This window comes from Oreochromis niloticus, linkage group LG7 (genome assembly GCF_001858045.2).
Source record: "Oreochromis niloticus isolate F11D_XX linkage group LG7, O_niloticus_UMD_NMBU, whole genome shotgun sequence".
NCBI lineage: Eukaryota > Metazoa > Chordata > Actinopteri > Cichliformes > Cichlidae > Oreochromis > Oreochromis niloticus.
Window position 1 is genome coordinate 48007874 of NC_031972.2, and position 12708 is coordinate 48020581.

The 12708-nt window shown below is 40.5% G+C and overlaps 1 protein-coding gene across 19 annotated transcripts in view; it reads right to left on the reverse strand.

The window, feature by feature from the left end:
• LOC100708883 (neuronal cell adhesion molecule) overlaps positions 1 to 12708 on the reverse strand; it is a 74440-nt gene that overhangs the window by 41202 nt on the left and 20530 nt on the right. For 15 of the 19 annotated variants that reach the window (XM_005450982.4, XM_005450995.4, XM_005450988.4 and 12 more), the window contains exon 2: positions 3219 to 3289. The exons of 2 other annotated variants lie outside the window; for them this stretch is intronic. The gene's annotated coding sequence lies outside the window, so the exon portion shown is untranslated. Of the gene's footprint in view, positions 1 to 3218; positions 3290 to 7526; positions 7651 to 12708 lie in introns of those variants that run through there. 2 more of the 19 variants (XM_005450983.4, XM_019361752.2) reach the window with 2 other exon arrangements.

Consider the following 12708-nt stretch of genomic DNA (forward strand, 5'->3'; position numbering starts at 1 on the left):
TAACCACATGCAAGAAAACTGCTGTTCTACTCATAGCAAACTGTTCAGTTACACTGAGCTGGGAAAATCTAAAACTTAAATTAGTGTTAGGTGTTCAGCCTTTTCAATGCAACTTTTAGGCCTTTTTTTGGCTCTGCAGTGAACCTGAAAAACAACAGGAACTATGTTCGCTCTAATTAGGCCGTGTTATCACTGCAGGCAAAAATGGCACTAATCTCTCCTGTTTATTACTCACATCTATTCTTTTCATAACACCGAAGCCACGGCAAATCCCAGAGTCTGATTTGTTCAGTTTTCAAACTGATGCTCATCTGCGGCCCTCAATCAGACACATCTTATCTTTTGAACGTGACCTCAGTCTGAACAGTCACATATAAATTCAGACTGACGCAGATACGTAGTTTTAGAGAAAAACCTTTTTTCAGTGAAGCCATTCACATCGCGATCCGAGGATTGTGCTTCAACTCCACATTCACAGAACCTCTGAATGAAAATTACAGTCATTGCTCAGCAAATATCCATGAATAAAAAAATCTCTCTCTTCATCCTCTTTCTTTTTGTCATCCACTCACAAAGTTGCTGCGTTTTACTCTACATGAGTTTATAAATGAAAGTGTAAATACCACCTGAGTCACCTGAATTCTTGACTTTTGTAACAGCATAATTCTCCAGTTATGTGTCTCTCACTCACATTCCAAAGTAGGCTTCGGGAGCATGTGGGCCTACCCTGAGTATGGATGCATAAACTGGTTGGGATTCAAACCCCCAAGCCACTGTTCTGAAGACCAGTAGTGTTCCCACTATCTCCTAAATTGGGCGAATGTCTCCCAGATCCCAGGAACGGCATCCGAGATATCTGTCCAGAAGAAGGCGGTCCTAAAAACAGCAAAGATACTCCACAGGACCCTCAAACTCTCAGGCCTCTGGTAGAGGACCTGAGCTTGAAGAATAAGGAGTGTCCACAGGGCGAGTGGGGAATAAATATACATATATAAAATACACACATACACTCCTTATATCCAAAGTATCACTGGGCAAAAAAAGCAAACTCTGGTTTTTGTAACTTTGCCCTTTCTGTTTTGCAGGGGTCACTTTCTAACTCTTTGATTGTGGACAGAGGAGACGTGACACAAAATTAGGGGAGAGGAAGAATGTCAAGCATCAAAGGTTACTGGAATCCCTCCAGTCATTCTGAACAAAACTGCACTCACCTCGCCCATTGTTTTTTGAGATTCAGCAATGTAGTAATATCACAAGTAAAAATAAGATGGACTGCGCCAGTAAAAAAAAACAAAAAAAAAACGTAGCTAGCAATGTAAAATAAAATGAAAATGAAGTTTGGGTACATAAAACCTGGTAACCGAAGGGAATGCGTAATATGCAGTTTCAGTTTTAGTTAAAACCAAAGAAAGCAGAATCAAGATATTTTAAACCATTTTTTTAAAATAAATAAATGCTTCAATGTTTGGCTGCAGAAAATAACTGGCTATGACCCACAGACACTAGTGGATTGTTGGCACCTTTCTTCCCTTTGCTCTGCCAGCCCTGCATGCAGCCATCTGCACTTGTTGCTTGTTTTAGGAGATTTTTGTGCCTTTAGCAAGTGAAACACATAATCAGTTGTACCAAGGTCAGACATTTGGAAAAATCAAAGCTATGGCCATAAAATCCTATGGTTGTGTTTCTTCTTCTTATTATTACTATTTTATTTTACATTTTAGAAATGCACTCATTTTACTATACTTGCTCATCTAGATGGATGGATGGATGGATGGATGGATGGATAGATAGATAGATACACAGCTCTGATCTTTGATCTGTTTCCTACTCACCTCTATTTGTTATCAAAAAAACACAAACATTAATACAACACGCTCTGATTGGACACGTGATTGAAAACGGTGAAAGACAGCAGCATGGAGGTAAACAGAAACCTCTCTAGCCTCTATTGAAAGCCTGGGACCTAAAAGCTGTTTCTTCACAATACACACTTCACGCCTCACTGTGCTTCAAACTGCTACTCCTCAGTGTTGCCCTCTACGACGCGGCTATTGAAAAGTGTACACTCAGCCTCTCTGGCTTGCAGCACACATTCACAACACAATAACTGATTGCTGAGCATGAAGCAGAAAGAATTACAAATTCAGACACAGACAGAGAGAAAAGTCGAGGCAAAGAGAGAGATTCAAACGGGAACATAAATGGATAAACTGGAAGAGAGGGGGAGCCGCCTCGCCCCCCAATGGCAAAAGTAAAAGAACCATAGCACCAACAGCTGAGGCAGATGAGCTCCAAGCTGTCAGAGTCCCTTAACTCCCAGCCTCCCCGCTTGGCACGGCGTGCTGCAAGGGCGAGGTGGGATCCTTCCTTCACACTCCACTGGGCGGTGGACACACATCACACCGTGTCACCTCAGCTCACAGTGCATTAGATCAACTCCCTGCTGAATCACAGGCACACTTTCAGCACGGCAGAATGAGGGGATGAGCCAAAGGTTACGGAGGGTCACTTAAAAACCACTGTGCGAGCGGAGAGCCAATTCTCTGGACTCTAATGCATCCAGAGACCTCACACTCAAGAGAGCTACTTTACTGCTGCCATTAGGCAACTTTTCTACCTCTGCGATTTCCATTATAACGCATTATGTGTCAATAAGGCAGCAGGCGCAATTTAGGCACTAAGTGCTATTTTGTGATTTTTAAGTATTGACGCCCACAGCAGTGGGTGAGGATGAGAGAGTGTGCTACCGTGACAACCATAGGCATAAAGCAGACAATTGGACACAAGGAACAGTGTTTTGTTTTTATTGGCTGCCCAACCTTGCTGCCAAAATGGTTGCGGTTGGCACACACACACACAAAAAACCACACTTTGCCACTAGAGAAATGGAAATCAAACAAGTGCTGACCTTCTACCTTTCAGCTAGAACAAAAGAGTAGGCACCGCTACAAAGAGTGAAAGAGAAAGACGTGTAGCTGTAGAAAGATTGGGGAGTTGGTTAGGGAGTGTTAATGTTAATAAATTCACATTCTGGCAGCATCATAGACGAAGATATTTAGACTGGGGACATTTGCCAGGAAAGGCAACAGACTGACATCTGTGTGTGCTCACATCCAGTGGGAGGGGAAATGGCTCTGAGAAGAATGTTTGATTGCGAAAAGGCCGGAAGTTCACACTGTTTTGGAAAAGTATTGATATCCGTGGAGTTTCCGACTTACCAGAGAAGCCCAAATCCCCTCTCTCCTCCTCCTCCCTGGCCTGCTTCGTCCTCTGTCTGGCTGACTTCAGTCTGGTTAAAAAGGGACAGCAGGGAATAACAAATTTAGCGCACACCATGTAGAGTTCTCTGCTTTCCTCTTGTGGAAACAACCAGCATTTTAAACCAGCTTGAAAGGAACATCTAGTCTTTCCTAAACAGCTTTTCCCAACATCTGTTTGATTTCAGAATGGCTTCACTAATCTGTGCTTTGTTTTTTATACTCTGCTAAAAACACTTCCTTTTCGTACTGCATGTCTAATGCACCGTCAGAGTCACAGCACAGATTAGACCAGGATATTTAGATAGAGAGAGATCATTCTCTCTTTCAGATCAATCTCTTATGAAAAAAGACCACTTTTCTTTTTAAACATATGTAATCATGCATGGGTGTGTCGACTGGCTGGAAATGCACTTAAAACGCTTCCAACTGTGAAGTTTTGGAGGTGAAAAGAATCCAAACAGTCAAGCTGTGTAAACCAGAGTGTGAACATAGACTCTGAGAGGCAACAGTGTGCAATCCAAGCTGATAGACACAAAGGCCCGTGGCTAAGAGCTGGAGAGGAGACATCTCCTCCCCTCATCTCTCCTCTTGTCTTGTTTCATCTCCTTCATCTCCTCTTCTCTTATCCCATCTTAACGCTGTGTGTATTCTCTATACTTGCTCTTCCTCTTCTTCTACGCCTGTCGTCCTCACCGGTCTTCTGCTCATGCCCTCTTTCCTCTGACCTCATCTCCTTTTTGGTTATATCATCTTTTCCTCCAACACAGCCTCCACTTTCAGCCTTCCTGTCTTATTATCTCACACTTGCTAATTACAAATGTTTGCATTAACACACACTTAACTATATTTTTAAAAACCTATAAGAAAAGAAAAAGGTTTCACATGACAGCTTGGTGAATTTTTGGGGCAACAAATCGAGTCAAATGTGATCGTCATGTCTTCATCCTCCAACCATTCATTTTCTTAACTTCCCTATCTAAATGAGGGTCACAGCCTATCTCAGCTGTCATAGGATGTAAGCTAGGAAACATCCTGGACCTATCACGTGGCCAACAAGGCTCTCTCCATTCATCTCCTTCCTCCTATCATGACCTAAACTAAAGATCCCTCACATGGACCCAGGAGATAATATACAGATGTGTCTTGACAGATTTAAAATTAAATAAATATATATTTTGACAGAAATCTCCAAACCCAGCCAATGTTTCACACTGAATTACTTCTCTCATGACTCTCCTGCTATAAAAATATGAACTTTACATTGGGTCAGAGGCTGAAAAAGCCTTTGATTTTCTGTCCTAACCTACGCTGACCTTGTCTTTTCTCTCTCATTTTTCTAATAACTTCTGTTTGGTTTATCCAGCTTCTGTTGCGATTGGTGCTGTAGCAACATCTCTCTTCTCCTTTCCTTAAACTGTGTCACAGTCAACACGGACACACCTAACGGAATCGATTGCAGAATGATTGAAGAAGCAGATCCAATTTACTTCAAGCAAAGGCTTATCGACTTCAGTCTCCTGCTCTTGATTCGAAGTCCCACTGAGAGAAGCAGCTGTTTCCACTCGGCTAAATACGAACACTGCTTTTCACAACTGTCAACAATTATTTGACATTAATTCTGCTTAACACAAATGGCATATATTTTGTCTCAATATCGCTCTCTGCCCCACTAACCATAATTTAAATGTGTGCACCCTGTGCTGCACGCTTGTTTACAATCATATGAATTGTTTTCTAGCCATGTTCCCCCAAAACCTGCATTATTTACCTCAACCTTCCACACAGCTCGACGTTTCAAAAGCCTTACCATCTCGCACAGTCACTTTATTACTTCTTACAGAATATTACAACAGAAAATCTGATCATCCCACAGCCCTGAATTTAAAGGTTTCTGACCCAGATTTTAAAAAACACTGACACATATACTATTCTCTCACAGCATCACACTGTAATAATGCTGACACCTGAGCTGACTCCGTACCTGAGTCCAGCGCTGCAGTTCAGATGCTGCCTTCTTCACCTTTTGCTTTTGGTGAATGCGCAACCGATTTTACAGTTTTCTTCTTCTCTGTGGGTTTGCAGGATCAAACAGCTGATTACAGCTGCGACTTTTTAGAATAAAACAAAGCAACAAAGTGACCTTTCCACATCCTGTTTGAAAGAGCTGCCTTCTGATCCCATCAAAAGAAACCTCCCACCATGTAATCGAGTCAGCCGTCTCACCACCCCACCTCTGCCCTTAGACGCTACAGAGTCGTGCAGAGCCCTCGTCCAGCTCAGCTGCCATGGTGATAAGAAAGAGGACCGAGGACCGAAACTGAAAATAGCTTGAGATGGGATGCTGACAGTGGGCAGCGAGCAGGACTACAAAGCGCCTCACAGCAAGAGACCAACAGTACCCTCAAAACCTTAGGGACCACTCTCGTGCCATGAGACCTGCCAAACAAAGCAGACATCTGAATCTTCTAACACTGATAATAACACTGACGCTTTGTGGAAAATAATAATGAACACACATTGGTGCTCACCCCTTCAGTTCTTTTGTGTCATTCTGCTTATTGTCTGGGTTATATCCTTTTGTTAACAGCATACCAGCAAACTGTACACACCCTGCCAAATCAACAACCCACAAACAAAGTTTTAGAATAGCTGCTTAACACTGTGAAGCATTTAGCAGTTAGGAAAGATAGAGATATACTGATATTGTCATCAGGAGTTGGTGGAGACCAAACCAGAGCTACAAAGAGAGCAGATATCTATTTGAATTAGAGTCAACAAGCAAATCAAAACCAAATTAAAAAATATATTATGTTTGAATAATGTGCAAGAAATAACAGATTGCTAATAATTTCAGCTTTACACACTTATAATAAGTAAACAGTATGTATATCTTATGGCGCTTCAAAGAGGCCAAAAGTAAATTTATTAAAATGCATCAAAAATAAGTAATCTTGAGATGGTATTCACATCTTTTTTGAGCCATCTGAATATATAAGACTTTGTATTCTATAAACAGAACACACTGACTAAACTCTGTTTGTTACAACAGTGAAGTAAGCTGAGAAAAAAGCGTGTCAGGTAACTGAAATGCATACATTTAATTGATGTCACAAAGCAAAGACAGCATTGTTAGTACACTGCTGAATACCTGCTTCTAAGAACATTGTTTTTCATTTGTCATCTCATGCAAAATAGAGCAGAGACGCATATACTGCATATACGGCATGTCCGGTGAAATGTCAACAGGCGAAACAAGCATGGCTCACTGTAGAAATGCTAATTAGCACAGTGTCATTCCTCTAATGAGGGTCTGGTTGGTTTTCTCTTCCAGGCTGTGTTGTTCTTAGCTGTACGTTTGCGTGTGTGTTCCTGTGTCCATTAACAGGGGAAGGGGGCTCAGCGTTGGCAAGGCAGCCTGTTGGTTTAATTTTAGACTCTCGCCTAATGAGAGGCAGAGTGTGGCTATAGATGATACCGTTCTCCCGATGAAGCGTCATTATTGCCAAAGAGGGAAGAAATATTGAATTTAAATTAGAGGACATGGCTTGCAGATAGAGAGAGGTTCTGTTTTTTTGTTGAAATTCCATTTGAAAGCAAGCAGGCTCAACAAAATGAAGAGGATTTGTTGATTGTGCAAGCGCTGGAAAGGTGCAAAATCTCTATGAACGTGTTAATACCAAACCTGAGCTGCAAAACCAGTCTGTAGGTTTTACCACAAGGAAAACACCCACAGCTTCATCTGTCAAAGAGTGACAGGCTACAAGTACAAGACGAAACCAAATCTCAAAATGTTTTAGTAAACATTTTCAGACTGATGACTACTTTACTTAATTTTCAAAAATAATCGTCAATCAACACCAACATGTGATAAAACAACCAGCGTGAGCTCTAAAAAGCAAAAAGCAACACCATCAAATGCTCATTAATAGTTCAAAACCACAAAATATTTCATTTTAAATCATATAAAAGAGAGAAGACCAACACACAGTCATCAACGAGAAGTTGAAAGCAGCAATTATTTGATATTTTTCCTGATTAATAATTAATATTATCAATGAACTGAAACCAACAGCAAATAATAATAATGGTTCCTTTTTTAAAATCAAATAACTGCTGAAGTGGTTTAATCATCCAGGATATTTCAGCACTTTTCACAAAAACAAAACCATATTCAAAACTTAAGAAGATGACTTATGCAGATCTTACGGAGCAAAACAGAGACACTGTGCCCCTAAATGCCATTTAACCACAAAGCCGATACATCACCTTTATCTCCGTATGTGTCAGTAAGGATAAGTTGCCTCAGTTTGTGCATTCATTGCATAAAGCCAGTTCATCTGTCATAATCCCGGTGGTTGTTTACTTCTCGACGTGTCTGCTGTAACTGACTGACAGTAAAGGGAGAGGGGCTGGTTCCCTCGCACACCCAAAACCCCTCCTCCAAAAAACGAAAGAAAAAAACCCTCCCCTGACCCTCCCTCCCCTCTCACAGTGGGATTAAAACAACCTTTTGTCTCTCTACAATAGAGGTTAAACATTTCCTGGTATCACATGAACTGCTTGCAGAATCCACATAGTTACTGGGTGGCAATTTTTAGTAGTTTATGCAAGAGCATTAAATATTTTTAAAGTTATTTGTTTTTTTAAGACGTAACAGTCTGCAGAATGAGGCAATGACAGAAGCGCAACATCCTGCTATATGAATCTGGCAGAGCATAAAAGCAACAGTGGCACTATAATTGCATGTTAAATCAAACTGCACCCAGTCTACAGTAAAATAACTGTCAGCCGCACTGATTGTGCTCGAATCAATGCGGCCTTCGAGGCGTTCAATAGAGGGTGGAGGCTGAACAGCAACGTAAAAAAAAAAAAGAGTAAAAAGCCTCAAGGCACATCCGAAGGACTTCCTTTCCCATACAGTTAGACACCAGAGAAAGTACTCACCTACACTCAACAGATGTCCCCATGCAATCTAATCTAGCTGACACAGTGAGAGGAAGCTTATTTATTGCAGACTCCTCGCCAGCATTATTGCAACCCATTTTAAAAGAATAGATGTGAAAAGTCTTTTGACGTCCGTTAGCTATGGTTGCAGAGGGTAACAATGGTTTGAAAGAGTCACTTTTCTCTGGGCCCAGCCTTAAATAACACCCCCTCACTGCAAAAGCACTGAAAATGTAACTTTATCTGCATCAAAGAGGATTGTCCCTCCGACTGAACAAGGACCTCAAACCTAGTATTCAAAAAGCACACGTATTTACTCCAGAGTTTTTTCACCATCTTACTTTATGCTTCCACTTTGCTCCACAGAGTAACTTTTAAAACTGCTATTTTCTTTTGTTACAAGTAACTATTCGAATTATGATTTTAAAAGTGCAAAATATTTAGAATTACAAGAGATTAAACTAGCGGTTCACAGTTTTTGTTGATCTGTGACTCGTAATTGTCAGAAAATTTAAAAAAACAAAAAAAACAACCACAGCATCACACATTAATTCCAAAAGGCACACTTCCATACATGCACAGAGATGTATAATAGCTTAAAAATAGGCATACAGTAAGTGGACATAGTACAATGGAACATATCTCTCTAAAGATAGATATCAGGATATTAATGTGCAGAATTTGTAGGCAAAGGACAGGAGTTTTGACACCATTGGCACAATGTTTATCACATTTTTGGTTTTTGTTCATAGCTTAAGTTCTATTGACCAATCACATTTGTTCAAAGAGGGATTGCACTTGTAGATATTTCATCTTTAAGCTATTATTAATTACTATACATAGTTAATAGTTCTTCTTCACTTTTACTGAAGTGTTTTTTCATTGTTCAAATGTTTGCATAAAAAAAGAGAGGGTCTCCATTCACTGGTTGCGCTTTTGGGAATACCCACTTCATAATACTCCATGGCATATGACATCTGTCTGCTCCAGTGGGAAATGCTGAATGGCTTCACAACATGGTCATTGTTGCAAATCGCTGTGAGTACATAACGTCCACCCACTTGCGATGATGAAAACATCAGCCCACAGACCATCAGAGTGTCACTGGTGGTCGAGAGACTCCAAACCTTTGCACTGCAATTCCAGCTTAATCTGCTAATGAACAGCTTCTGTCGTCCCTTTGTGTAAACATAACTCAGTGTGTTGAACTTTCTCAGCATCCACCGTCTCTGCATGAGAAGCCATTAATTTAAACAAAAAAATTTTATCATAAATAAAAGCATTCATTGTGGCGGACGTCTTTCAGGGAGATGATGGATAGCAGTGAGGTGTACGTATTGTGGTATGAAATGAGTGAAAGGGCCATATTTCACTGAGCGAGGGGCGTGATTGACCAAGTCTAATGGGCATTATTTCTGCACACTGACTCCGTAGTGCAGAGACACTGGGCGATCCCTGCCGGCCCATTTGCTCTTTCAGTCTCACACTGAGATAGGACGGGCACCCTCCCCGGTCTTTGTCAAGACACCAATAGAAGAACGATATTTCAATGGCAACTGCATATTTCAATAGAAACTTTTAACAGAAAAAAAATAAATAAAAAAACGTTCATGTTGCCGTCTAGACCTGGCCCTCGTAACTGGAGCTGCGCACAGTGTGCATGCGACTGTTTGTGCACACTCATAAATTCGTTTGTCTCTGGCGGGGACTCTTTTGAGCTTCCTATTCAGAAATGTGAATGGGAGTGAAATATGATTGGCCTGGAGAGAGAATAAGAGGCTGGGTTCACAAGGCTATCGAGGCTGGGCGGGCGGGTGGGTGGGGGACACTTGAAATACTTCACTGCCTGTCAGAAACAGAAAGAAAAGACAAGCATGGATGATTTAGCCGTCTAAAGTTTGCTCCTAATACATCATTTCCACGCTTGTTTGCTCGAGTATATCTTACAGTAATGTTTTATGTCTTGTTTTCAGGTCAAATTTCAGTTAATAAACTGTTTAAATGTGCTTCTGTATAAAGCAATAAAAGCATTAAAATGGTCTGACAGGACACGGCAGAACCGTCCTCGTCCATGTCTGCATCAATTTTTGTCTTGTTAACTCTGCCTGAACTCATTAGGACACAATAACACCGAGGAGATCAGGTGTCTGAGGTATCATGTACCAAGACTATCACGAGATAACGTGGGGTAACTGGTAAAGTATCAAAGGAGCTAAATGAAGGTGTAGGAATTTCACGGGGAAACAGAAAGCATTTTACAACAAGCCGCGCTGATGACAGAGGCATCGGATTCAGCTGCAACAATGAGGAAAACAAAGCAGCCGGCGTCTTAAGGGAATTTACATGAATTACAGAAAGACGGCCCTAGGGACGGCCGCGACCTCTCCTCAGCTTTTTAAAAAAAAAACTAAACAAGACCCCGATCCCGCCTATCGGCACACAAACACACACGGTCACACGCGCGCGCACAGGAACACACCAGTAGAGAATGGTGTGACTGGTTTCCATGGTGCCATGAGGCTCACTGACAGGGCTGGAGTGTTAACATGCTCAAAGACAACAGGGAGGATGATGGAGGGGAAAAGAAAAGGACGGAGGGAGAGAGAGGCAGAGCGAGCACAGTAAAAAACAAAACAAAAAAAACAAAGCATGTGTAGAAAGGGAGAGATTTACCACACACAGGCCATCCCTGAGGTTAAGGACCTGTAGTGCTCTGTATCGTATTTCTTTTTTTCTACTCAAAGACCCTGACACAATTCAAAACACACAATAGTTCAATTTAACAAAAGCCAGAGCAGCAGCGGTCTCTTTATTTCCTTCGTGCTACTAACCGTTTATAACATCAGTTCAATTTATGTACTCTAAATTGTTCGGGGACAATTCTGTTTAATTTTACTTCAATATAAAACACATATTTGTAGTAGTTATAATAGCACTGTACTCACAGGTTAATGTCTAAGATCAACATTGTAAAAAGTCAGTCATAAAAAAGAGCAGAAAGGCCAATATTGCTATGATCTAAGCTTTTGAAACACTTTCTAAATGAAGGCAAATAAAATCACTTTAAAGATTAAAGATTTCTTTTCATATAAACTGTGTGCTTACTTTTAATTTGGTTTCTGCATTCCTTCTAATGGCCAGCAGGGGGAGACTGACAAAATAAGTAAAATTGTATTGTGTAAAAGGTTTGTTTCACTTCATTTATGACTTGAGTATACTTTTTCTTGATGCCTTTATACTGTGAAATAGTAATTTAACATCTTATCGGATACAATGTGCTTATTATATAACTTACAGTGTCCATTAGCGTCAACAAGATGGATAAAGCAGGATAAGCTGTATGGCCCTAACTTGTTACCTTTGCCCCACCTGGCTCATCATGCCCAGTTTCAAAACAAAAGAATGTTGTAGGAAAGGTTTGTTTCAGAGTTTTAAAACAGGAACTCACTAAACTGTGGCTGATGTGACAGTGGCTAACATCTTTGATATACAGTTTGTGATTTTACCAAAACTTTCCGTTAGCATGGAATCTGTTGTAGTGGGAAGAAATATGGAATGGTACCATCAATGATATGAATCATAGCAATCTACTGAGCTATCATATGCAGCAAAAGTAACAACAATGAGACAATCATACCAGTTTTAAATAAGCTTAGATTAAAGGAGCTTAATTAGAACTTAAAAAGTACAGTTAGTACATCTGTAAGGCCACTAAAGTCCCCTCATTACTCAGAACAGCTGTGAGTGAACATAACAACAACAAAGACTTTGTGGGTTTTATTGTCCACTTCTTTTCTCTTCCAAATAACAAAGCTAACATGGACTTGTAAAACCTGTCTGATGGTCTTATTGTCCATATACAAAGGCATTTGATTCTAGCTCTTTGGGGATTCCCGTGTTATAATAACAGACAGCACAAAAGGGTCAGAAAAACAAAACCTATGCTGTAATAAACCACAATTTTCCATTAGGACCCGGTAATCCCACACATCAACATCACAGGCCTCAGAAGAAGTACAAACTTACAACTGTCAATACAAACAATGTACTTGCTGACTTAACTATAATATTGTCAGAGGCATCTTTATGTTTGTTTGTACAGCCTTTCTACCTTCTTGTTTGCTAAGTTGCTCAGCTTTCCTCTGCAATAGAGGATTATATGGATATTTCCAGAGTGCTTATTTTCAGGTTTAACTCTCAAGCAGTCCAGATAATATGGCCAAACTGTAATAGTCTGCAATCATTCTGATCATGTGAACGTTTTTATAGCGATGTTATTGTGTTTCCCGATTTCAGCACTCGATTTGGTGAGTGCAATCGCATTAGAAATTAAATGAATAACAACTGACACTGCAGTAATAATCCCCACACTAAGATTTAGCTTCAAAGATGTGGAACACCTTAACTGCTTTTTCGGCCACTGAAACAGAAATTCCTCCTCCTGTGGCTATTGTTAGCTCACCATGTTCAAGCCAAAGACTTGAGTGACTTGCCAACAATAGCC